The sequence below is a fragment of the Pristiophorus japonicus genome, chromosome 6 (assembly GCF_044704955.1).
Source record: "Pristiophorus japonicus isolate sPriJap1 chromosome 6, sPriJap1.hap1, whole genome shotgun sequence".
Classification (NCBI taxonomy): Eukaryota; Metazoa; Chordata; class Chondrichthyes; family Pristiophoridae; genus Pristiophorus; species Pristiophorus japonicus.
Window position 1 is genome coordinate 37273622 of NC_091982.1, and position 24412 is coordinate 37298033.

Sequence of the window (24412 nt, forward strand, 5' to 3'; positions counted from 1 at the left end):
CTGAAAGATGTGTGTGTCCCTTTAAGAAGTGCTGACAGTGTCTCTCCAGGCTGCTTCAGACACGCTTTTCTGTGCATGTTATATATGTAAACCTGTAAATACCTTGTGTAATCACCAGAGGGCTCATCCCCTGGAGTACCAAGGGATCCCACAGTCCCTTGGGAGCACCTATACATAAGGAGGCCTCACAGGCTGGAGAGGCACTCTGGAGACCCGTAATAAAAGTCTAAGGTCACACGTTACTTTGAGCTCACAGTATCTAGTCAGACTCTTTATTCATACATAACAACTGGCGACGAGATACAGATGATGAACCCAATGATGCAGAGAACAGTGGGCATCCTGGAGTAATTTTTGGAGGGAGATGATTGGAAAACCTTCGTGGAGCGACTCAACCAATACTTCGTGGCCAATGAGCTGGAAGGAGAAGCAAACGCTACCAAACGAAGGGCGATCCTCCTCATCGTCTGCGGGGCAACAACGTATGGCCTCATGAAAAATCTGCTTGCTGCAGCGAAACCCACAGAGAAATCATACGATGATTTGTGTACACTGGTCCGGGAGCATCTGAACCCAAAGGAAAGCGTGCTGATGGCGAGGTACCGGTTCTACACGTACAAAAGGTGTGAAGGCCAGGAAGTGGCGAGCTATGTCGCCGAGCTAAGATGCTTTGCAGGACATTGCGAATTTGAGGGACATTTGGAGCACATGCTCAGGGACTTCTTTGTACTTGGCACTGGCCACGAAGTGATACTTTGCAAACTTTTGACTGTAGAGACCCCAACCTTGAGTAAAGCCATAGCAATAGTCCAGGCGTTCATTGCAGTGACAATACCAAGCAAATCTCTCAGCACACGAGTGCTGCTACTAGTACTGTGAACAAAGTAATGTTATTTTCGAATCGCATCGTACAGGGCAGGCCTCACATGCTTGCAGCTGCACATCCGCAGATGTCTCAGAGTCCACCATCAAGGGTGATGAATGCTAGGCCATTAACACCTTGTTGGCACTGTGGGGGTGATCAGCGTTTCCATTCATGCTGCTTCAAAGGATACATTTGCAAGGGCTGTGGAACAATGGGACATCTCCAACGTATGTGCAGGCGAGCTGCAAACCCTGCTAATCCTGCAAACCCCCATGTTGCAGAGGAGAAAAGATAAACGGCGGATCACAATGAACCAAACCCTCAGACCGAGGAGGCAGAGGTACATGGGGTGCACGCATTTACCACAGAATGTCCCCCGATAATGCTGAAGGTTGAATTAAATGGACTCATGGTGTCAATGGAGCTGGACACGGGCGCAAGCCAGTCCATTATGAGCAAAAAGACTTTGGTAAATTGTGGTGCAGCAAGGCCAGTCCTGATTCCCATTCGCACTAAACTGAGAACGTACACAAAGGAACTAATTCCTGTAATCGGCAGTGCTACCGTAAAGGTCTCCTACGATGGAGCGGTGCACAAGCTACCATTCTGGTGGTACCGGGCGATGGCCCCACGCTGCTCGGCAGGAGCTGGCTGGGGAAGATACGCTGGAACTGGGATGACATCCGAGCGCTCTCGACCGTCGACGACTCTTCGTGTGCCCAGGTCTTAAACAAGTTCCCTTCGCTGTTCGAACCAAGCATCGGGAAATTCCAAGGAGCAAAAGTGCAGATCCACCTAATTCCAGGGGTGCGACCCATCCATCACAAGGCGAGAGCAGTACCATACATGATGAGAGGGTGGAGATCGAGCTGGACAGGGTGCAATGAGAGGGCATCATTTCGCGGATCGAATTCAAAGAGTGGGCCAGTCCAATTGTTCCAGTCCTCAAGGGAGATGGCACCGTCAGAATCTGTGGTGATTACAAAGTAACTATCAATCGTTTCTCTCTGCAGGATCAATACCCACTACCAAAGGCAGACGATCTTTTTGCGACACTGGCGGGATTAAAGACGTTCACGAAGCTGGACTTGACCTCGGCCTACATGATGCAGGAGCTGGAAGAATCATCGAAGGGCTTCACCTGCATCAACACGTACAAAGGCCTCTTCATTTAGAACAGATGCCCGTTTGGGATTCGATTAGCCGCGATGATATTCCAGAGAAACATGGAAAGCTTACTGAAGTCGGTCCCGCACATCGTGGTCTTCGAGGTTGACATCTTGGTTACAGGTCGGGACACAGTCGACATCTGCAGGACCTGGAGGAGGTTCTTAGTCGGCTCAACCGCATGGGGCTCAGGTTAAAATGCTCAAAGTGTGTTTTCCTGGTACCTGAAGTGGAGTTCCTGGGGAGAAGAATCGCAGCAGATGGCATCAGGCCCACCGATTCGAAGACGGAGGTAATTGAGAACGCACCGAGGCCACAGAACGTGACGGAGCTGCGGTTGTTTCTAGGACTCGTGAACTACTTTGGTAACTTCTTACCGGGTCTCAGCACACTGTAAGAACCACTGCATGCCTTACCGCCTAAAGGAGACGAATGGGTATGGGGCAAAAGCCAAAAAAATGCCTTTGTAAAAGCTAGAAAACTGTTATGCTCAGAGAAATTGCTTGTATTATATGATCCATGTAAGCGTTTGGTACTAGCATGTGATGTGTCATCATATGGTGTCGGGTGTGTATTATAACAAGCTAATGAATCTGGGAAATTGCAACTGGTTGCTTATGCATCCAGCAGTGTGTCTAAGGCTGAGAGGACCTACAGCATGATTGAAAAAAAAGTGTTAGTGTGCGTTTATGGGGTAAAGAAAATGCATCAATATCTGTTCGGGCTCAAATTTGAATTGAAAACTGACCATAAGCCACTGATATCCCTCTTTTCAGAAAGTAAGGGGATAAATACGAAAGCATTGGCCCGCATCCAGAGATGGGCGCTCACATTGTTGTCCGCATACAACTATGCCATCCGCCAGGCACAAAAAACTGTGTCGATGATCTCAGTAGGCTACCACTGCCCACCACGGGGGTGGAAATGGCACAGCCTGCAGATTTAGTCATGGTAATGGAAGCATTCGAGAGTGAGCAATCACCCGTTACCGCCCGACAGATTAGAACCTGGACGAGCCAGGACGCCCTACTGTCCTTAGTAAAAAACTGTGTGCTTCACGGGAGATGGTCCAGTGTCCCATTAGAAATGCAGGAAGAGATAAAGCCGTACCAGCGGCGCAAAGATGAAATGTCTATACAGGCAGACTGCCTTTTGTGGGGCAATAGGGTAGTGGTACCCAAAAAGGGCAGGGACACTTTCATTACTCACCCAGACATTGTAATGATGAAAGCAATAGCCAGATCCCATGTGTGGTGGCCTGGTATCGATATGGACTTAGAGTCCTGCGTGCACAAATGTAACACATGTTCACAATTAAGCAATGCACCCAGGGAGGCGCCACTAAGTTTATGGTCTTGGCCCTCCAAACCATGGTCTAGGGTCCACTTCGACTACGCAGGCCCGTTCTTGGGTAAAATGTTCCTAGTTGTTGTAGATGCGTACTCCAAATGGATTGAATGTGAGATAATATCAGTAAGCACGTCTGCTGCCACCACTGAAAGCCTGCGGGCCATGTTTGCCACGCACGGCCTGCCTGATGTCCTTGTGAGCGACAATGGGCCGTGTTTCACCAGTGCCGAGTTCAAAGAGTTCATGACCCGCAATGGGATCAAACATGTTACATCTGCCCCGTTCAAACCAACATCTAATAGTCAGGCAGAGAGAGCAGTGCAAACAATCAAGCAGAGCTTGAAGAGGGTAACTGAAGGCTCACTGCCGACTCGCCTATCCCGAGTCCTGCTTAGTTACCGCACGAGACCCCACTCGCTCACTGGGATACCACCCGCTGAACTGCTCATGAAAAGGGTACTTAAGACAAGGCTGTCGTTAGTCCACCCTGATCTACACGAACAGGTAGAGAGTAGGCGGCTTCAACAAAGTACATACCATGATAGTGCAAATGTGTCACGTGAAATTGAAATCAATGATCCTGTATTTGTGTTGAACTATGGACAAGGTCCCAAGTTGACTTCCCGGCACTGTTGTGGCCAAAGAAGGGAGTAGGGTGTTTCAGGTCAAAATTTCAAATGGACTCATCTACAGGAAACACTTGGACCAAACCAAACTCAGATTCACGGACTAACCCGAGCAATCCACATTAGACCCTATCTTTTTTGACCCCCCCAACACACACACAAGTGGCAACCGACACAGCGGTTGACCACAAAGCAGAACCCATCACCTGCAGCAGCCCAGCAGGACTCACCACACCAGGCAGTCCAGCAAAGCCAGCTTCACAGCAGCCCAGCGAGGGCCCAACAAACGACTCACCAAAACCAGCATTTGCACCGAGACGATCAACCAGGGAAAGAAAGGCCCCAGATCGACTCACCTTGTAAATAGTTACACTATTGATTTTGGGGGAGGGGGGGAGTGTTGTTATACATATAAACCTGTAAATACCTTGTGTAATCACCAGTGGGCTCATCCCCTGGAGTCCCAAGGGATCCCACAATCCCTTGGGAGCACCTGTACTTAAGGAGGCCACGGCTGGAGAGGCACTCTGGAGACCTGTAATAAAAGACTAAGGCCACACTTTACTTTGAGCTCACAGTATCTGGTCAGACTCTTTATTCATACATAACAGTTAGGACCCAGCGTAATGAAGAGTATAAATGTCCAAACTAGCAGTCGTGATGTCAAGTCAGGCATTGCTCACTGATTGATGTCACAATCTGCTCATTTATATTTCAGAGACCAACGTTGTCAACGGCAGCGCTATGGCCGTTACCAAAATAACGGCCACTGTGTCCCACACCGGGAGCAGGCAGAAGTGAGGCGGCCACCATTTTTTCAAGAACACCAGCGTTAACGGCCGGCGCTGCGGTAGGGAATTTCTAGGCCATATTGTGTTATTCACATCCAAATCACGGTAGCATTTATATATCAATCTGTGTATTGAAGCACTGAACAAGAAGTTGAATCCTCTGCAGTGCAATGAGAGGAACTTTGAATGGGGATGAGGAGGACAATAATTTACTATGGATTAACTGAGCAAAAATAATTACAGACAGACATCAAATAGACACAATGGTCTTCTGCACACATCCAAAGACAAATGACACTCTGTACACTGTACACTGAGGGTGTACAGTGCCCACTGTTCTATACAAATACACAATATTTTGAAAATGAGAATGGTGGAGGTAAATTGGTGGCCTGACCTTTTGAAAAATTGAAAACATCCAAGGGATTAACAAAGAGGAGGGGGAGGGCTTTGAAAAATCAAGAATAATTAATGATATGTTTAAAACATATTATTAAGCATTGTATTCATTGGAATGCTCTCCATCATAAACTGACTACCAGGCATTCTTTCAGGAAATAGATTTACTCAAGGTGAGGCAGGATTACAGAGCTAACTTGGAATGTCAAGCAGGCACAACAAGAAATACAACAAGCAGAACCTCAGAGGACATGATGGGGTTGGCCTACCGAGAGACCTGCTCCATTTTGAGGGCGGGGTTCTCACTTACACCAGGCTGGTGTGCTGCAGCAGGAAATCGAGCTCCAGGCTGCCGCAATATCAGCCCTCCAGGCCGCAGGAAAGTACATACTTGGGGGTGGGGGTGCCCGTGAGGGGTGGGGTGGGTGGGGGGGCAGGACAGGTCCAGTGGAGGGGAGGGATATCACCGAGTGGCAGCAGACCAGGCTGGGTTAATGGGGCTGGGAGAGGCACTCCTGCTCCTCCTGGCTCCACATAAATTGAGGTACTCCTCACCTTTAGGGTGCTCTTCGGCCAGACCACGACTTGATGCTGGTCGGAGTGTGCACAGTGCATGCATGGCCAGGCTCATCCAAATATAGCATCGGGGTCCTATTGGCATCACAGATCTCTGATTTAAATATTTTAATCAGCTGGGCAGCCTCTTGCGGCAGTCACTTGGGCCTACTCAACAAAATGGTGGTTACGGGGCAGTAGGTTCGATTACTCCAATTTCAGGTCGTTACCGCCCCAATCCAGCCAGACGAGAGGACTGGAAATTCAGCCTGATGTTTCCACAGAATTCTATAGGCCTCTTTAGGACTCTTTGACAAAGCATTTGGTCGCCTGCGCTGATTTCCTCTTATCGGCTCGGTGTCATTTTTTTAAATCTCATAATGCTCCTGTGAAGCGCCTTGGGACATTTCATTACGTTAAAGGCGCTATATGAATACAAATTGTTGTTGTTGTTGTTTATAGCAGCCAAACTGTGGTGGGCATTTAAAGCTGTAAACCCACTGGGTGCCCCATGTCGAGCCAAGCTACACTCTTAGTACAAATAAAAACTGGACAAGGTAACTTTCCCAATCGCTGGTGTGTGAAGGCACTCCGCAGTGTAGCCTTAAGCCATATGCACCAGAAGGTATCAGGTTAGGCCTCATCTGGAGTATTGTGTTCAATTCTGGGCACCACACAATAGGAATGATGCCAAGACTTTGGAGAGGGTGCAGAAGAGATTTACTAGAATGGTACCAGGGATGAGGGATTTCAGTTATGTGGAGAGAATAGAGAAGCTGGGGTTGTTCTCTTTAGATGAGAGAAGGTTAAGAGGAGATTTGATAAGGTGTTCAAAATCATGAATAGTTTTGATCGGGTAAATAAGGAGAAACTGTTTCCGGTGGCAGAATGGTCAGTAATCAGAGAACATAGGTCTCTGAGGTATAGGTTGGGCCTATACTCATTGGAGTTTTTAGAAGAATGAGAGGTGATCTTATTGAAACATATAAGATACTGAGGGGGCTCAACAAGATAGATGCAGGGAGGATGTTTCCCCTCGTGGGGGAATCTAGAAATTAGGGGGCATAGTTTCAGAATCAGGGGCTGTCCATTTAAAACTGAGATTAGAAGGAATTTCTTCTCTCAGGGGGTTGTAAATCTGTGAAATTCTCTGCCCCAGAGAGCTGTGGAGGCTGGGTCAGTGAATATATTTAAGGTGGAGATAGACAGATTTTTGAACGATAAGGGAGTGAAGGGTTATGGGGAGCGGGCAGGGAAGTGGAGCTGAGCCCAAGATCAGATCAGCCATGATCTTATTGAATGGCGGAACAGGTTTTAGGGGCCAAATGGCCTACTCCTGCTCCTATTTCTTATGTTCTTATGACACAAATTTAAGTTGATTGCAAAAAAGAACCAGAGGCGACATGAGGAAACATTTTTTTTACACAGCGAGTTGTGATCTGGAATGCACTGCCTGAAAGGATGGTGGAAGCAGATTCAGTAGTAACAGCAAAAGAGAATTGAATAAATACTTGAAGGGAAAATGTTTACAGGACTTTAGGGAAAGAGCACGGGAGTGGGATTCATTAGATAGCTCTACCAAAGAGCAAACACGATGGGCCGAATGGCTATATCATTCTATGATTCTATGATCTGCACTGAGTTAGCTGATCTCACCAGAGCAGCAGTTGGGGGCCAACAATTGTTTTCAGCATCCCTCAGCTAGGGAGGGGATAAAATCAGCCAGGGTTTCCACTCTTGGCTGCTATTTAGTGAATCCTATTAGTAATGTGTGTGTTTGGATGAGAGCAGGGTTTGCTTGGCTATGATGCACAGCATGGACAAATAACCCACCAACACTTACTGTCTAGGCTCACACATAAAGAACGATCATTTGACAAAATACTGGAAGGCTGCAGGAGTGTGTGGAACCAGATGCAGCATTATGGCTTCAGGAAAGAAGAGGAAAAAACCGAGGGAGAAAATAACGGGAAAGTAGGCAGACGTACACATTTTCCTCCCCTTTGGTGATTGCAGCAGGCCTGAGCAAAGATGGAGAGAAGTCAACGCCAATTGGCGCACTTCCTTGGAAAGTGCAGGAAACAAGGAGCCAACTGATAAGCACGATAGGTTCGCGTGGGAGAAGCTGTCTGGATACCTTGATATGTGTACTGCTACTTGTTAATCTCATTTTGGTTAAGAGAACTCTCTTAGTGCTTCGACCTTAAAGTGTCCATGTGGCTGTCAATGTAATGGTAAGTGTCTCTAGAATGACTTTTCCATTAAAAATCATTTATTACATATGTGTATGCTTGTACCATTTAAAATATTGTAACGTGAAAGTGGATGTGTGTGTGGGCCAATTGCAACAATATATGAATGGTAGATGAAAAGCTTTGCTAACTGAAAAACAATAGTCTTCTTCTGTTGAACAGACATTGGAGGCAAAATGTAGGGTGATAATTCATTTATTTACAGAATAGTGATAAAGCAAGAAAAAATATTAATTTTAGTAATAATATTGTTCTGGTAAATTCAAGCAGCCACCAGCATTACTACACTAATTTATTGCTCAAGTAAATTTGCAATAGATTCACTTATAATAATAATAACTTTTATTTATATAGTGCCTTTAACGTAGTTACATTAATTGTGTCTATAGTGTTCCAACCAATTTTTGGCCTATTGACAATACTGCACTCTGTTCTTGTATAATCTAAATGTCTGGTTCAAGGTACTGTCATCACCAAGCTCGTGAATTCAGTCCATTTTTTTTGTTGAATTACAAACCGAAGAAAAAATGTTCTAAATCCAGCCATAGTGTACAGTTCAATGTAAAATTCAACATTTCTGTAGGAGCAAGGCCCAAGGGGGAGACAGGGGCAGGTTTCCATTTGCAGCCTATGTCCCTGCAGAAAATGGACAGCTACAGACTGAAAATCCCTTTAATGTGAATGATAACAAACAAGTACATTTTAGTCAAAATTGCTGAATGCTGTTTACACAGCACATGGAAAACTGTTATAAATTCTCAGTAAGCTCATTTGTTCCAAAAAGAAATTGCTGCTTCGTCCGTGAGATTGGAGATTGAAAGGCTCGGCTCTATAGATCCTGAGAAGGCCTTTGAAGTAGCAACATCAATTGTATACCCTAGACTTAGGCCTTGAAGTGATACTGTGAGATCTTAGTGTACAAATATTTATGGCATTTTTATGAAAATTCATTCTCCATCATTTTAACAGAAGCAATAACCCATTAAATGCCTTCAAGAAAATAACACATGTGTAGGTATTTGTACACTAAGATCCCACAGTATAATTTCAAGGCCTCACATTCAAACAATATTTGTTATTGTGGGATAAAAAGGTCAGAACATATCACAGGCTTGGCAATCACAAACATTTCCTAATTTACTTCATCACCTTTCTTACTCATTTCACCCATTTTGGCATCCAGTATCGTAGACTTTGGGTTTCAATTTCTCAATTAAAAAAAAGGGACTATAAAACTGCAATGTATGCACCTGTGAGTATGCTCACAGGTTTTTAGAGCTGTTGCATTGTGAATGGCTTAGCCAGTCACATGATGTTCACAAGCCTCATTAAAACCCCAGTCAGTTGAGTCTAGGTCATCCACGATGAGGTATGCAGTTGTGAGCTTAGTGGATGAACTGGTAATGTATAGTGTGATTGTTAAACCCTTGTACATAAACCAGCTAGTTCTTAATAGCAATGTGTTGCTATGAATTCTTAAGTAAAGAACCCAAGAGGCAAATACATTACAAAAACTAATATTGAAAAAAATTTCACAACTGGGAGAGAGATTTAATATGGATGGTGAAACAACCCAGAATCAGATAACAGAAATTAATTGAAAAAGGATTGTCTGCAACTAATCTCTGCATTCCCCTTTCACCTTTAAGTGTGCAATATGTCCTGTAATGAAAGAAAAATACAGAAGAGCTGCTTTCATTGCATGTGTATATAATGAGTCCACTTTTTATCACATTAATATACCCTGCATCATATGGTTAGAAAGAATCTTGTCATAAGACATTCATGGCCTGTATAAATCCAGGAGCTGAAGGACATGACCTGACTATTAAAGATCACCTGTGGGTGCTCTAGGAATGGGCATCATGGAGCTATTACCATTGGGGAATTTTTCCTTCTTCTATCAAACATGCTATTATTGCAAACCTATTCAATTTTATCAATACTTGCAAATGCTTTGGGCTGGATTTTCAGCTGATTTGCACCCCATTTAGCGCCTCAGCGGGACGCAAAAATGATTTTTTGGGGCGTGAAATGAGGCGCACAAGATTTTGCACCTGGATGGAACTTAACGCCCCGCTGCTAGTTTGACCGTTTGTATGAGGTAAATCATCGTGCATCGCTGCACTTGCGCTCCAGGCAGAACTTTCAAGCATTTCGCCCGATTTAGCGTCCGCCCGAGAACCCGCCCAGAAAAACCAGACAGACCCAGGGAGCACCAGAGTTGAAAGCGAAGGAGAAAGTCACAGCGTTGAGTGATTAAAAGCATTGCGAGAAGAATGCTGCATTACTGCATACTTTTGATTGTGAAGTTTATGTGAGTTTCTAGTTTGTTTTATAAAGGACATTTTAAAAGATGGGGGCCATGCTAGGTCAAGCGCCAGTAATCCTGGCTGCTATTGCCATATGGCTTCAAGCTAGATGAAGGCTTATTGTTGATTATTTGCAACGTAATCGAAGCGGTCGCAGATGTACGGGGAGGAGGCCTTTTCCCCCACGTGTTTACAGGGAACATCGCTCATACCTCCAGCTCTCTGAGGCACAGTACGTTAGAAGGCTGCGCTTCCGAAAAGAGGTGGTCACAGAGATATGCCAGGTCCTACAGGCGGAACTACAGCCTACCAGCGGCAACAGGACTGCGCTGCCCATCAAGGTGAAGGTGACTGTGGCATTTGCCTTCTATGCCTCTGGCTTCTTTCAGGCATCAGCAGGGGACATATGCTCCATCTCATGGCACGCTACACATTGCTGCATTCGCCAGGTGACTAATGCACTGTACGCACGCAGAATGGACTTCATAAACTTACCCATGATCAGGGAGACCCGAAATGAGAGGGCTGTAGGTTTTGGACGATTTGTTGGCTTCCCCAAGGCTCAGGGTGCCCTTGACTGTACGTACATCACCCTGCAAGCACCTTTACAGAATCCAGAGGTTTACCGAAACCGAAAAGGATTCCATTCCATGAACGTACAGATCGTCTGCGACCATACTCAGCGCACCATGGCAGTCAATACCCAATATCCAGGGAGCATTCAGGATGCTTTAATCTTGCGTGAGAGCAGTGTCTCACGCATGTTTCAGCGTCAACCACAAGGCCAGAGCTGGATGCTGGGGGATAACGGTTATGGCCTCGCCACCTGGCTCAGGACCCCCCATCGGAGCCCTCAGACAGAAGCCGAGCATCGCTATAATGTGAACCATGCAGCCACATATAACATCGTCGAATAGACAATTGGAGTGCTCAAGCAGCACTTCCGATGCCTGGACCACTCTAGAGACTGCCTGCAATACTCGCCTCAGCAGGTCTCTGAGTTCATTGTTGTGTGCTGCATGCTACACAACTTACCCATTATGAGGGGACAGGAATTGCCAATGGGGATTGCAGGACCACTTCAGGAGAAAGGGGGGGGAGGAGGAGGAGAAAGATGAGGAAGAGAAGCCTGGCGAGGAACCCATGCCACCACCACCACAACCACAGGGGAGGTATCGTGGAGATTTTTCCGTTGCAAAAGCCTTACGTTGGCGCTCATAATTGAACATTTTGCTTGAGGAATGAACAGCATGTTTGAGCGTTGCCTATCCACTATCCCACCATGACTATTCCCCCTCTTATTCTGCAAATGAGACACTACACAAAAATGGTTAAGGTAAAGAAAAAATGTATTGAACATTGTAACATTGTAAACTTTGTAACCTTCATTGTGAGACTTAAATAAAATGAGCTGCATCCAGCAGTGTGATAATTCAACAACATCATCAGAACATAATCCAATCTGATACTGTAACATTATCTGTAACATAATAATTCTGTAACATAAAACATATGATGGATGCATCCAGCATCAACAGCATAATGCAGCAGCATCATATCCTGCCCCACTATTTTTTCCCAGCGTCTTTTCCCCCACTTCCCCTTATCACCCTCCCATGCCTGCTGCTCCGACTCAAAATGGCACCAGGGCGTGCAGTATGGCTGCCAGAGCGCTGCTGTGTTGTGGGGAGAGACCGTGGAGACGCTGTCTGGGAACGCACTGGACCAGCTCATGGCATGGAAGGCCCAGCTTCTGACTGGCGAGCCTCTTTATCGCCGTCACCAGTCACAGGTGGTTTGGGTGACAACCGTCGCTGATGTTTGGTTGGCGACTGAGTGGGGGGAGACGGAATGCTGTCATCCGCAGGAATGACACCACCTCCCATATCCCTGGAGCCACTCAGTCGCCGACAGGGCTGGTCCCTAGCAACCGGAGCACGAGGTAAACTAACATCTTGCTGGCCTGCTTCGGAACCGTCACTTCCCCGTGTGACAGGGGGGAACACAGAGAGTATGGCGGCAGGCATGGACTGCATCACCTGCCCAAGCTGAAGCAGAGCTTGTGCCTGTGATGCGCCATATTCTGCAAGGGCTTGCACCACACTCTCCGGTACTCCACTGTCACTGCTGGAGGCCACCAGCCTCGTGTGGGCATTGATGGCCTCGCTGGTATCACGCCTTGCACTGGCAATCTGCGACCCTACCTCCGGAATGGTCGCTTTCAGACTGTCAATGCTCGCGGGAATCATACCCAAGACATCAAAGAGCTAATGGCTGATCCTGGACATTCCCACCATGTCCAGTTCCACGTCTGCCTGTCTGTCAGCAGACAGACTTTGCTGACTCACCCTCCAGAGAGATGGCTTGCGGGATTCAACCCCAGCACTGCATTGCTGCATGCCACTGGTCCCAGGAGCCGTGGATTCGTCGAACCCCAAGAATGTCACGTCATCCACAGAGGAGCTGAGTGCCGGTGGAAGCCCAGGGGCGAATTGAAGCTGCACCGGATGCTGCACCGGAGTCGGCTGATTGGTATCCACCTCTTCGTCCTCCTCCAGACGATGGCCTGACGTGGAGTGGCCCCTTGAGGAAAGTGGTGCTTGTGGCTGGTCATCTGGAAGTAGAAAGCAACAGCGAGTGGTTAGCAGCAGGAGAGGGGGCAGGGTGACAGGAGGAAGGTTGCATAACCCACGCTCATTTGAAGGATCACCGCTACTTCATTATATCTAGTCCAGAGACACTGCAGGACATTGTCCCAACCTATCCCATGGAATGTGCAGGACATTGCCCCAACCTATCCCAGGGAGTGTGCAGGTCAGCGCCCCCCAGTGGCAGCTGCCCAACCAGCGACGCCGATGAGGCCTGTCACTCTCTCTTCAATGCCGGTTAGTGGCAGGGTCTGCACCTGCTCGCAGTAATTATGAGACTTCTTGGCCTGCAAAGATGAAAATGGGAATGGCTACAAGAGGGTCTATCTGCACTTGTGGCACAGATAGCCACAAAAGCACTTATACCATACTCTGTGAATGTAATACAGTCCTCTGTTTAATGGCCTTGGAAGTTGCATGTGGTTCATCAGGAGGACATCAAAATAGGGAGCCATCTTTTGAGATCTCAGTAAGCAATCTTAATAATGTGTAGAGATCAGTCATGGCAAATAGAGTGCCAAACTAAGCCTACCTATGTGTCATGCATTTTAGGAGGTAATCCACAGAGTGCTGAGAGACACCAACAACATGAGAACAAATAGTGCGTCAGATTTATAATTGAAGTAATGAAGGAGTGCATGAATTAAAATTGTACTCACTCTGAGACCCTTGTCAGATCATTGAACTTCTTTCTGCACTGTGTGCCAGTCCTGACCACAGTGTCTGAGGCAGAGACTTCCTCTGCTATCTCCCAGCAAATCCTTTAAAATATCGATGGCAGTGGTCTAGAACCACCCCGAAGAGGCAACTCCTGCCACCTTTCCACAGCCCCCACTAGAGCTTCATTAGTCTCGTGGCTGAACCGCCTGGCACGCTGTCTGGAATCATCGACCTCCATGATCAAAATCCAAATGTGAAATGGTTGATTCAGCCCCGGTTGTACTGCGCATGCACGCGGCTGTGCCCTGCATTAGCATTTGCAACAGGAGGCCAGACCAAAAGCGCAGGAAGAAAAACATTTAAATTGCGCATGCGCAGAACGGCCGATTTTTTTCAGCCCTGGAACTTTCGGCTCCGGTGCACAAAGTCTGTGGTGCAACACCAGAGGCAACGCTAATGCTCCTAGTGAACTTTCATTCGGCGAAAGTTCCTAGCTCTGGCGCTAACGTTAACCCGATGCTAAATTTTTCGCTCCGCCGCGAATTTCGCCAGGAAACGGGCAAAAATGCAAAAAGCCGAAAATCCAGCCCTTTATGTATAAAACAAAGACCATTATAACAACCATCCTTTTAAACTGGCTGGCTGGCCACCTCAGAGCAGTACAATATTGCAGAGGGGGCCTGAAACAGTCTTTAGGCCCATTATTTACATACACCAAGGGTATCTTTTGGCCTTTGCCAATATGGCGGATGCGTACTTCTATCTTGGTCTTCCTTCCTGCCATTTTGGATGCTTAGGAAGCCTTTTAGCACCAGAAAAACGAATGCTGCGTGGCGAAATGTCTAGGCCAATGTGTTTCATATGTACCATCGAAATTAGTGGGTACAATGGGAAAGAACAAGCAACGGATGGGATTGGGGGAATGGGTTGCACAGAAAGGAATGCATTGGGCAACACCAGGAGATACACACCACAAGATCAATGTCAGATTCTATTATACATGCAATTTAATGAGCACAAACATGAGACCTACCTGCAAGGTGAGCATGGTTTACACAGGTGCTGTTTCAGTTTAGCCTATAGTGGGTAAGGGTGGTCAGACTCAGGATGCATGTGACTTCCATTTGTCACATTAAAAGGTGTATCCAATTAATGCACTGAGCATATTCAACACTGAAAGGACAAAATTAGAGCTGCTGAGAAATGTTAGAGATGTAGGGAAGATGATGAGGACAAAATTCACATATCAAGGGAGCTCTTAAATGAAGCAATTCTTGGGTTATGTTAGGAAGATGAACAGCAATTTTGGGTGCCGATGTAGATAAGAATTCGGCCTGATCTTTCTTTTTCAACATATGGAGCCGTCTATTGCATATTCCAGCCTGTGGTACTTCTTTGCTTAATAGGTTTGGCAGCAATGCACGTTTAGGGCATTTCAAAGTCTCCAACCAGTCGCCCCTCAGTACAGTCATTTCTGAATATGACATCAGCTGTCACTAGAGGTGATATGAATTATTGGCATTATATGGGAGAATGTGTGATCATCCATGACTTTTAGTAATGTCTGAAATGTGATGTCAGAGGCCCCTGGACTTTGATCAGTGCAGTGTGCTGATAGCTACAGCAGCTGCAGCAACTGCAATATGGCGCTCGGAAAATGTTGTGAATTGGATAAAAGCGAGAATAATATCCGTCTTATAAGAGAATGTTGGAGCCTGGGGGAAAATATGAGCCATTTGCAGGCCAGCATTTCTGTACCAGTGCCAAAATATATTACAGAAGGTGGAATTTTCTATTTTATTTGAGCATTAAATCAGAGATTTTGGAACGTCAACAGTTTAGCAAAAACTATGGGGGAAAAAAATCAAATCTTGCTAGTTTTGTTACGATCATTTCGAATCTCTCCGTTGGGGAATGAGACCACAATCTTACTATAACAGATTTAATTTTGATTCATCTGGATTCAATGGAAGGTCATTTGTTAATACCTGATAATTATAGATAGCGGTCAAAATTATTTGGAAAGCTCATCAGTGCTTCAGCAATGTAGAAATTGCCTTGATACACTCTCAAGTTACAACGACACCCAAGGTTACAAAATAACACCCATTACTCTTACAGGTAGAATCTTAAGTGATGGAATGCATAGCCAACTTGCTTGTCTCATGGACTGCTAACAGTTAGTCTGTATATAGCCAAATAGTTATTTCAGTCCCATACTGACCTAGGAGTGAAATTGGATTATTGCATGCAGCCAGTCACAGTGCTAGATGCACATGTCACAATCCCGATATACTGACCAGCATATCCTGGTGTTCCATACAATGCTCTCAACTATGTCATTGTGATGGCAATTAGTATACCGGACTCCTGGCTTTTACCGAAGCAAAATATTGCAGATGTTGGAAATCTGAAATAAAAACAGAAAGTGCTGGAAATACTCAGCGGGTCAGGCAGCATCTGTGGAGAGAGAAACAAAGTTAACGTTTCGAGTCAATGACCTTTCATGAGTACTGAAAAAAGTAAGAGATGTAATAGGTTTTAAGCAAGTACAGAGGCAGGGAAAGGGGGAGAGTGGAAAGAACAAAAGGGAAGGTCTGTGATAGGTTGGAAAGCAGGAGAGATTAAATGACAAAAGGGAAAGGGATGATGGGGCAAGGCAAAAGGGGATGGTAATGGGACAAGTAATGAAACAAAAGATGGGCCTAGGGAAGGTGTAAATGGGAATAGCAGAAAATAGCATTGTCAACAGCTGTTGTCTGAAAAAAATGGGGGTAGAGGTTATGATTTGAAATTGTTGAACTCAATGTTGAGTCCGGAAGGCTGTAAAGTTCCTAAACGAAAGATGAGGTGCTGTTCCTCGAGCTTGCGTTGAGCTTCATTCAAACAGTGTAGGAGGCCGAGGACGGAAAGGTCAAAGTGGGAGTGGAGCGGAGAATTAAAATGACAGGCGACCGGAAGCTCGGGGTCACGCTTGTGGACTGAACGGAAGTGTTCCGCAAAGCTGTCACCGTATCTGTGTTTGGTCAACTTTTACCTATTGCTCACCCCTATTGCCTTAGGGCTCAGTTTTCCCCAGTGATTTGTACACTTTTTTTGGGGAGCAGGCTGCTCTTTTTGGCCTAAGTTGAAAAACCACAGTTTCCCCAATCAATTTGCACCAGCGTAACTCAGTTAAGATTTTTTTTAGGTCAGTGTTTTTTTCAGCCAAAGGGGGCGTAACCTGCTACCCATGCCAATTCTGGCCATTTATGGAAGTTTGGCCAGCTGAGAGTTATGCCAGTTGTGCTTAGGCCAGCGTATGTGGCCTCTCCAGAAAAACCTTCTGGAGAGTTAAGGAAATCGGCGCAGGTAAGGAAATTGGCGCAGCTGTCCCGTCCCATTCTTGGCCCCCGGTTCACACACACAGGAAGGCTGTCCGAGAGAGAGTGGGACCGGACCGGGAGAATGGGGACCGAGAATGGGACCAGACCGGCAAGCCCTTAGGGCGGGCTTGGAGGTAAGTTGCTGCTATGTGTTTTTCAATTCTTTTAATGTGTTGGAAGCTGGCTGTATGCTTCACTTTGCAGCCTCAGCTCGCATTGTATCCCTGGTTACCATGGTAGCCTGATCTTTTTGGGGCAGATCAAGGCTCCACCCCCAAAACTAAAGGTCGGGTTATGCCACGCCAAAATGAAGTAATCCAATGGGGAAAGTTAGAATATTTGTTTGGGCGTACATAGGCCCCAAAAAATCGGGCGCAACTCTTCAAGTACGCCAAAAAAATGCTTTGGGGAAAATTGAGCCCAATGTCTTGTTTCAAAGTCTTATTTATCTTCCAGTTTCTAGTTGTGGCGTTAATTTATCCTCTTTCCAGATGTGATGGAGTAGTTGGATATTTCCAGCATTTTCTGTTTTTACTACAAGATTTAGGAGGGTTATGTGATAATTCAGTAGAATATATTTCTCTTTTAAATCAATTGAAGATCATAAGAATAAATGGGACTGGAATTCATCATTAGCAATATTAGTGGAAGAATGTTCAGCGCATTCACAGAACATTCTTCTGTCTGCTATTTTAATGGAGACATTAACCTGTTTATTTTAAATGGGCTAATGCCTCTTTTAAAATAGCAGCCAGGAATGTGATACGAATGTATAATATGTATATCTTCAAATATCGGCAAAATTCATTTCTAATCTCTCTCATTAGTTCCTCTATTCTTCAATTGACTTCAAGGGAAAGTGTATTCAGCTTAATAACTTCTACCCTACTGTAATTGCCACCAAACCTGCATAAGCAGATAAATATGAAAAGTTCTCTAGTTAGTCTATAAATTAAGTTACTTGATTAATGCAAAATTTTATAGACATTAATAAAACAGAACTTGACTATCAAGTGAAAAAATACAAGCTGGCTCAACCTTAACATTGTTCTGAAATATTATTAAATATTTGTCAGGAAATGTTTTTGGTTTCAATCGCAGAATTATTTCAATGTAAACGCCACACTTGTCACCATTACTGCTTTTCAGAGATTCATCGTGTTTAAGCAAATTGCAACTAGTATTTTTTGGCCATGGTAATAGAAAAAATTCTTTAAATCTTATATTGTCAGAAAAAATACATGAAGCAGTTGGGGCAAAGGAAATCCCACCCTGTCAGTAAATTGCTGTTTTAACTTCCTTAAAGAAACCAGTAAAATCTCACTGCAAAAAGTGTTGATGAACTTTGACAGCATCTCAGCTGAGGGTGAAAGAAAAGAAAGAACTTGCATTTATATAGTGCCTTTCATGACCTCAGAACATCCCAAAAGGCTTTCCAGCCAATTAAGTAATTTTTGAAGTGCAGTCACCGTTGTAATATAGGGAACGTGGCAGCCAATTTGTGTACAGCAAGGTACCACGAATAGCAATGAAATAATGAAATGTTTTAGGTACTGTTTGAGGAATAAATGTTGGCCAGATCACTGGAGAGAGCTGCCCTGCTCTTCTTCGAAATAGTGCTGCGAGATATTTTATGTCTACCCGACAGGACAGATGGGGCCTCGGTCTGAAAGATGCCACCTCCAATAGTGCAGCCACTCCCTCAGTACTGCACTGAGCTGTCAGCCAAGATTGTGTGCTCAAGTCTCTGGAGTAGAGCTCAGCCCCTTGACTTAGAGGCCAGAATGCTACTTCTGAGCCAAGGCTGGGTTTATTAACATTGACAACAAAAATAAGTTTGCATTTTTAAAAATATAGTGAAACACCAGTCCCATTCTGGAGACAAATCCTAGCTCACAATTTTCTTAAGTCACATTAAAGCCATTTGGAACAGCTTCTTAGAAACTCAAACTTTTGTAGGTTTTTCCAATCGCGGGAATGTGGTGTGCTGTCTCTTAGCACACGTCAGTATTATCAGGACTGAACATTTTATTTCCACACATTCAAAACAATTGAAAGGAATAGTTTCTTAAACTGAGCACTATAGTGATGGAGTATTTCAATAGGCAAGGCTAAAGTAATATGGTAAATCAGATACAGAATGAAGAAAGAATAATTATTACAAGGTTGCTATTTGAGACTATAATATCCATGTAGGTAAATGCATTTGAAGAATTAATCATTTGTACCCAAGTACTGGGCAGCCAAGTATGAAGAGTCAAGTCATTTATAGTATTGTGTATCAAGGGTCAGGATTCACCTTCAGAGTAAGAACTATGAGGAAGACGCTAAGAGGTTGCAGGGTGACTTGGACAAGTTAGGTGAGTGGGCAAATACAATGGCAGATGCGGTATAATGTAGATAAATGTGAGGTTATCCACTTTGGTGGTAAAAACAGGAAGGCAGATTATTATCTGAATGGCGATAGATTAGGAAAAGGGGAGGTGCAACGAGACCTGGGTGTCATGGTACTTCAGTCATTGAAAGTTGGCATAGAGGTACAACAGGCGGTGAAGAAGGCACATGGCATGTTGGCCTTCATAGCGAGGGGATTTGAGTATAGGAGCAGGGAGGTCTTACTGCAGTTGTACAGGGCTTTGGTGAGGCCACACCTTGAATATTGTGTTCAGTTTTGGTCTCCTAATCTGAGGAAGGGCATTCTTGCTATTGAGGGAGTGCAGCGAAGGTTCACCAGACTGATTCCCGGGATAACAGGACTGACATATGAAGAAAGACTGGATCGACTAGGCTTATATTCACTGGAATTTAGAAAAATGAGAGGGGATCTCACAGAAACATATAAAATTCTGACAGGATTGGACAGGTTAGATGCAGGAAGAATGTTCCCGATGTTGGGGAGGTCCAGAACCAGGGGTCACAGTCTAAGAATAAGGGGTAAGCCATTTAGGACCGAGATGAGGAGAAACCTCTTCACTCAGAGAGTTGTGAACCTGTGGAATTCCCTACCGCAGAGAGTTGTTGAGGCCAGTTCGTTAGATATGTTCAAAAGGGAGTTAGATGTGGCCCTTACAGCTAAAGGGATCAAGGGGTATGGAGAGAAAGCAGGAATAGGGTACTGAAGTGCATGATCAGCCATGATCTTATTGAATGGTGGTTCAGGCTCAAAAGGCCGAATGACCTACTCCTGCACCTATTTTCTATGTTTCTATGTTTCTATATTTCATCTAGTCTTCATAGAATCATAGGATAGTACAGCACAGAAGGAGGCCATTTGGCCCATCGAGTCTGTGCTGGCTGCTTCGAAGAGCAATCCATTTAGTCCCACTCTCCCACTCTTTTCCCATTTCGCTGCATTTTCTTTCTCCTTCAAGTATTTATTTCTTTTGAAGGCTACTGTTGAATTTGTTTCCACCACCCTACCAGGGAGTGCATTCCAAATCACTAATCACTCGTTGCGTAAAAAGGCTTTTCCTTATGTCACCTCTGGTTCTTTTGCCAATCTCCTTAAATCTGTGCCCTCTGGTTATCGACCCTTCAGCCATTGGAAACTGTTTCTCTTTAGTTAATCTATCTAAACGCTTCATGAGTTTAAACACCTCTATCAAATCTCCCTTTAACCTCTCTACTCTAATCAGAACTATCTAGTGTCTCAATAAAAAATGTTTCCAATTTCTAACAGCTGGGCAGGGTCTTAAACTTGTCATTAACCTTTACAACGTGGTTAGGTGCATGAGCGAGTGTGGGGGGAGGTGGAGGGGTGGGGGGTAGTTGGTGCCGTGGCTATTAGAAGGCAACAGTTAAGGATGAAAGGGGCCGAATGGCCAAAACCTGCTCGTATTTCTTATGTTCTTATAGAATCAAAGGGATTAAATCTAAAAACCTGAGTTCTAGAAAGGAAAGATATGATTTCTAGATATTAACAATGCTGCGGAATTTAGACAAACTTTGGCCTAGATATGGGATGGCGCCAAGCCCATTGCTTGGGCACTAAATGGGCGCCTAAGCCTTCAATAAGCACACACTCATTACGAGTTGGAAGTAACCCGCATGCCATATTGGTATAAGCAAAAGAATATGTTTCCAGGGCCCGTGCATCAAACAGGCATTAGACCCTTTGCACCTGCTCCTTCAGGCTCCACATTCAGGCCACACGGGCCACTGCTGGTCACTGCTCACCCCCACTTTCCCCGATCATCAGTTCAACCCTCTCCAAATGGCGCTGCCACCCTCGCCAACCCCGATCACCGCTCCCATTTTCCTGATTGTCCCTTCTGCCAGTCGGCCTCCCTCTTCTGATCACCCTATCTTCCGTCACCTTCCCACCTCACTGCAGATCACCCATCCCTCTCTCCCGGCCACCCCGACTTCCGGTCACTACCCCCCTTACATTTTCCCCCTCGCCCCCGCATTGATCATTCCCCCTCGGCTGGTCCCTCGAAGGGCTTACCAGAGGGCTGCTGTTAGTGCTGCAGCAGCCTGATCTTCAAGGCCTCTTCTCCACCGAGCTAGTTGCAGACGGCCACTGAGTGTCTGCAGCTCGCTGGTTCAATAATAATATCTATTCAGACACAGAGACTGATTATTACATTCCCAGAAGTCCTGTTTTTGGGCACAAACTAATTTTTCCCCATGAAATTTAATGTACAAGTCAAGCCTTCATGTAGATTTTATGCTTTCTAAATTACACTTGTATACCACTGCAACATATAGGGACTTTTAACAAAATGACAACCATAAAATCAGACTGCAACTTATATACATACATCGTGTGTGTCAGATCGTACGGCTGTTTAGTTCTGGGTTATAGAACAAGGCTTGGATACTTAAGGGCTTTATCAAGTATGATTAGCTAATATGTTCATTCCATTCTTGTATGAGGTTGTATGATGGAACCGCAGCTCACCATATCCTTGGGGATGCAGACTTTGTCAGAGTAACCCCTGTGTTAATTATTATTAATGATTCTACCAATAAAAGGAGAGTTGAGTTCTGTGCACTGAAAGAGAAACTGGGAGTTAAGTTGAGTTGAGCTGTGAGACCATAAAGCAATGTTGACATCCTTCTAAACAGCTGGTAAAATAACTATGGAAGTTACTTTTGGTTGCATATTATATTTGATATTTGGTTGCAACAAAAAAAATTGTTCCAAGGGTCAAATTTGTAATTTGATCCATTGAACAAAAATAATTTAAACAGATGTTGCAGGAATAGTTAACGCAGGACAAAACCTGACATTGTATTTGTGCCTTTTGAACACAAAGGAGAGAAATGGGTAAAGCAGGACAAACTGTGTCATTAAAATTACTTTCAACACTCAGGTGGGCTATTGTTTAATTCCTTTACATCTTTTGGTGATTAATATTTGTTCCTATTTCGCTACATTTGCCCACATTATGCATTTCCAGTGTTTGAGAAAATAGGTTGAATTTGTGTTCCCAAATTTTTCCAGGTGTTGTTTTGCAACTATCAACATGGCAGGACAAGGTAAATTCCCCCAGCCACCTCAGATTTTCAATCCCTTGCTGTGAGTTTGGCAAAGGGCATGGGGCTATAACCTCCACTTTTGAGCTTATCGCCAAAAAATGGGCGTTATTTCCGGTATGGGCGGTAAAAAAGGGTTTTCAGATCGCCGGCTTCTCACCCATTCTCAAAAAATCTAGTTTACATTTTTGAAAATGGGCGTTACTGTGAACGATATCAAATGGGCGTTAGTGTTAAATGTTTCTGACCTACTGCCATAAAGTGTGGCCGTCCTTAGCAACGGCATGGCAATGCTCGATTCCTGCGATTCAGGAGGTCAAGGGTCACCATGACATGCACAGAAGAGGAGACAGAGATACAGGGAGCTCAGAGGGACTGAAGGCATAGCTGGGTGTGGTGTGGCTGCTTTGGGAGGAAGGAGGGAGACTTTACAGCTTCACAGCAAGTAGGCAAACAAAAAGGAGCTGTTAACAACCACATATTTGACCAAATTTGGCCTATAATGGAGGGAGAGGAGGAGGCATCACAGCACATTGTGGAAACTGAGGCTGGAGAGAGCAGTGAGGTAGGAGAGGAGCACATTGGAGGCTGCAAAAGAGCCAGGAGGTTCTCGGACGAGGCAAATGCCTCCCTCCTGCAGGAGGTTGAGCCCACTCCAAAGGCCTAGCACAGGATATGAACCGAGATAGCAGAGGTGGTCTTGTCGGTGACTAACGAGGTGCATGAGGGCAACCAATGCCGCAAACGATGGAACGACCTTGTGGGATCCGCAAGAGTAAGTATTACATTTATTTACATGTACTTATGTATTTATATAATTTGATTTGTAAGAGTCATGAGTGATTATCAGCAGATGTGAGGTCTTGCACTTTTACCGGGAATGTTTTACTCAAAGCCTGCGGTCACGGTGTACGGCTTTAGGTAAAGAATGATATAATCATAATAAACATGATTACATCTGTCGGTTATGTCTTGTATCAGTCTCTGTGACAGTACCTAGCAATGATAACATGCAATGATCTCATGCCGTCCTATCACCTTTTACAGAAGAAGCTATCGATGATGAGTCCCGTGCAGAGGCGAACGGGTGGGGGGGCCACCAGTCCCCAGAACATCACAGAGATGAAGGAGCGAGTGCTAGCACTCGTGGGGAAGCACCCCCGGAGAACCATGGACGCATCTGCAGACCCTGAAGTGATGCCACGTGAGCAACGCTAACACCATTGCATGATGTAAAGTCAATAGATGTCACACCAACTCATATCCGACCAATCATATATGATAGATTATTTCTAAAAGTGTCATAGAAATAATGCTGGCCTAATGAAAATCATTGCAATCTACAAGGTGTTGAAAGTCATGAAATGTGATGTCTGTGATGATTTTGAGAGCGGTGGTGCTTTTGTCGTGCATATGCTGTGTGTAGCGCTGGACTCACCTTGTCACCCTAGCACCCCCTTCTCCTCTAACAACCTCATTTGTGTCTTGCAGCTCAGCCAGCAGAACGGCCCCAGGCAAGGCCACAGAGGCCAGAAGGTGGGGGCGCGGGGCAGGAGTCGGTGAACGATCCTACTACATCTGGTGCTGAGGAGCTCCGATTGTCACCCGTCAATCCGCTGGGTCTGTTCTCGACGGATGAGAGCGCGGACTTCGAAGAACCTGCATCGCCATGCTCCAGAACCCATTACACCCCAAGGCCATCTATTGATCCTCCAGTCATTCCCACCTCCACTCTGGAGGTGCCAGCCCCAAGCACCTCTCGGCAGGGCGCCCCATTTGTCCCCAGGCGCCAACCCCGCGGAGGCCTCGTGGACACGGCAGGTCTGTTCCACGAGCACAACATGACAGCGGAGAGATGGTTCAGTTGTCCAGGAGGACTGTAGATATTGGTGACCAGCTCACCGAAGCTTTGGGGGGCATATCCCAACACCTGGCCACCGT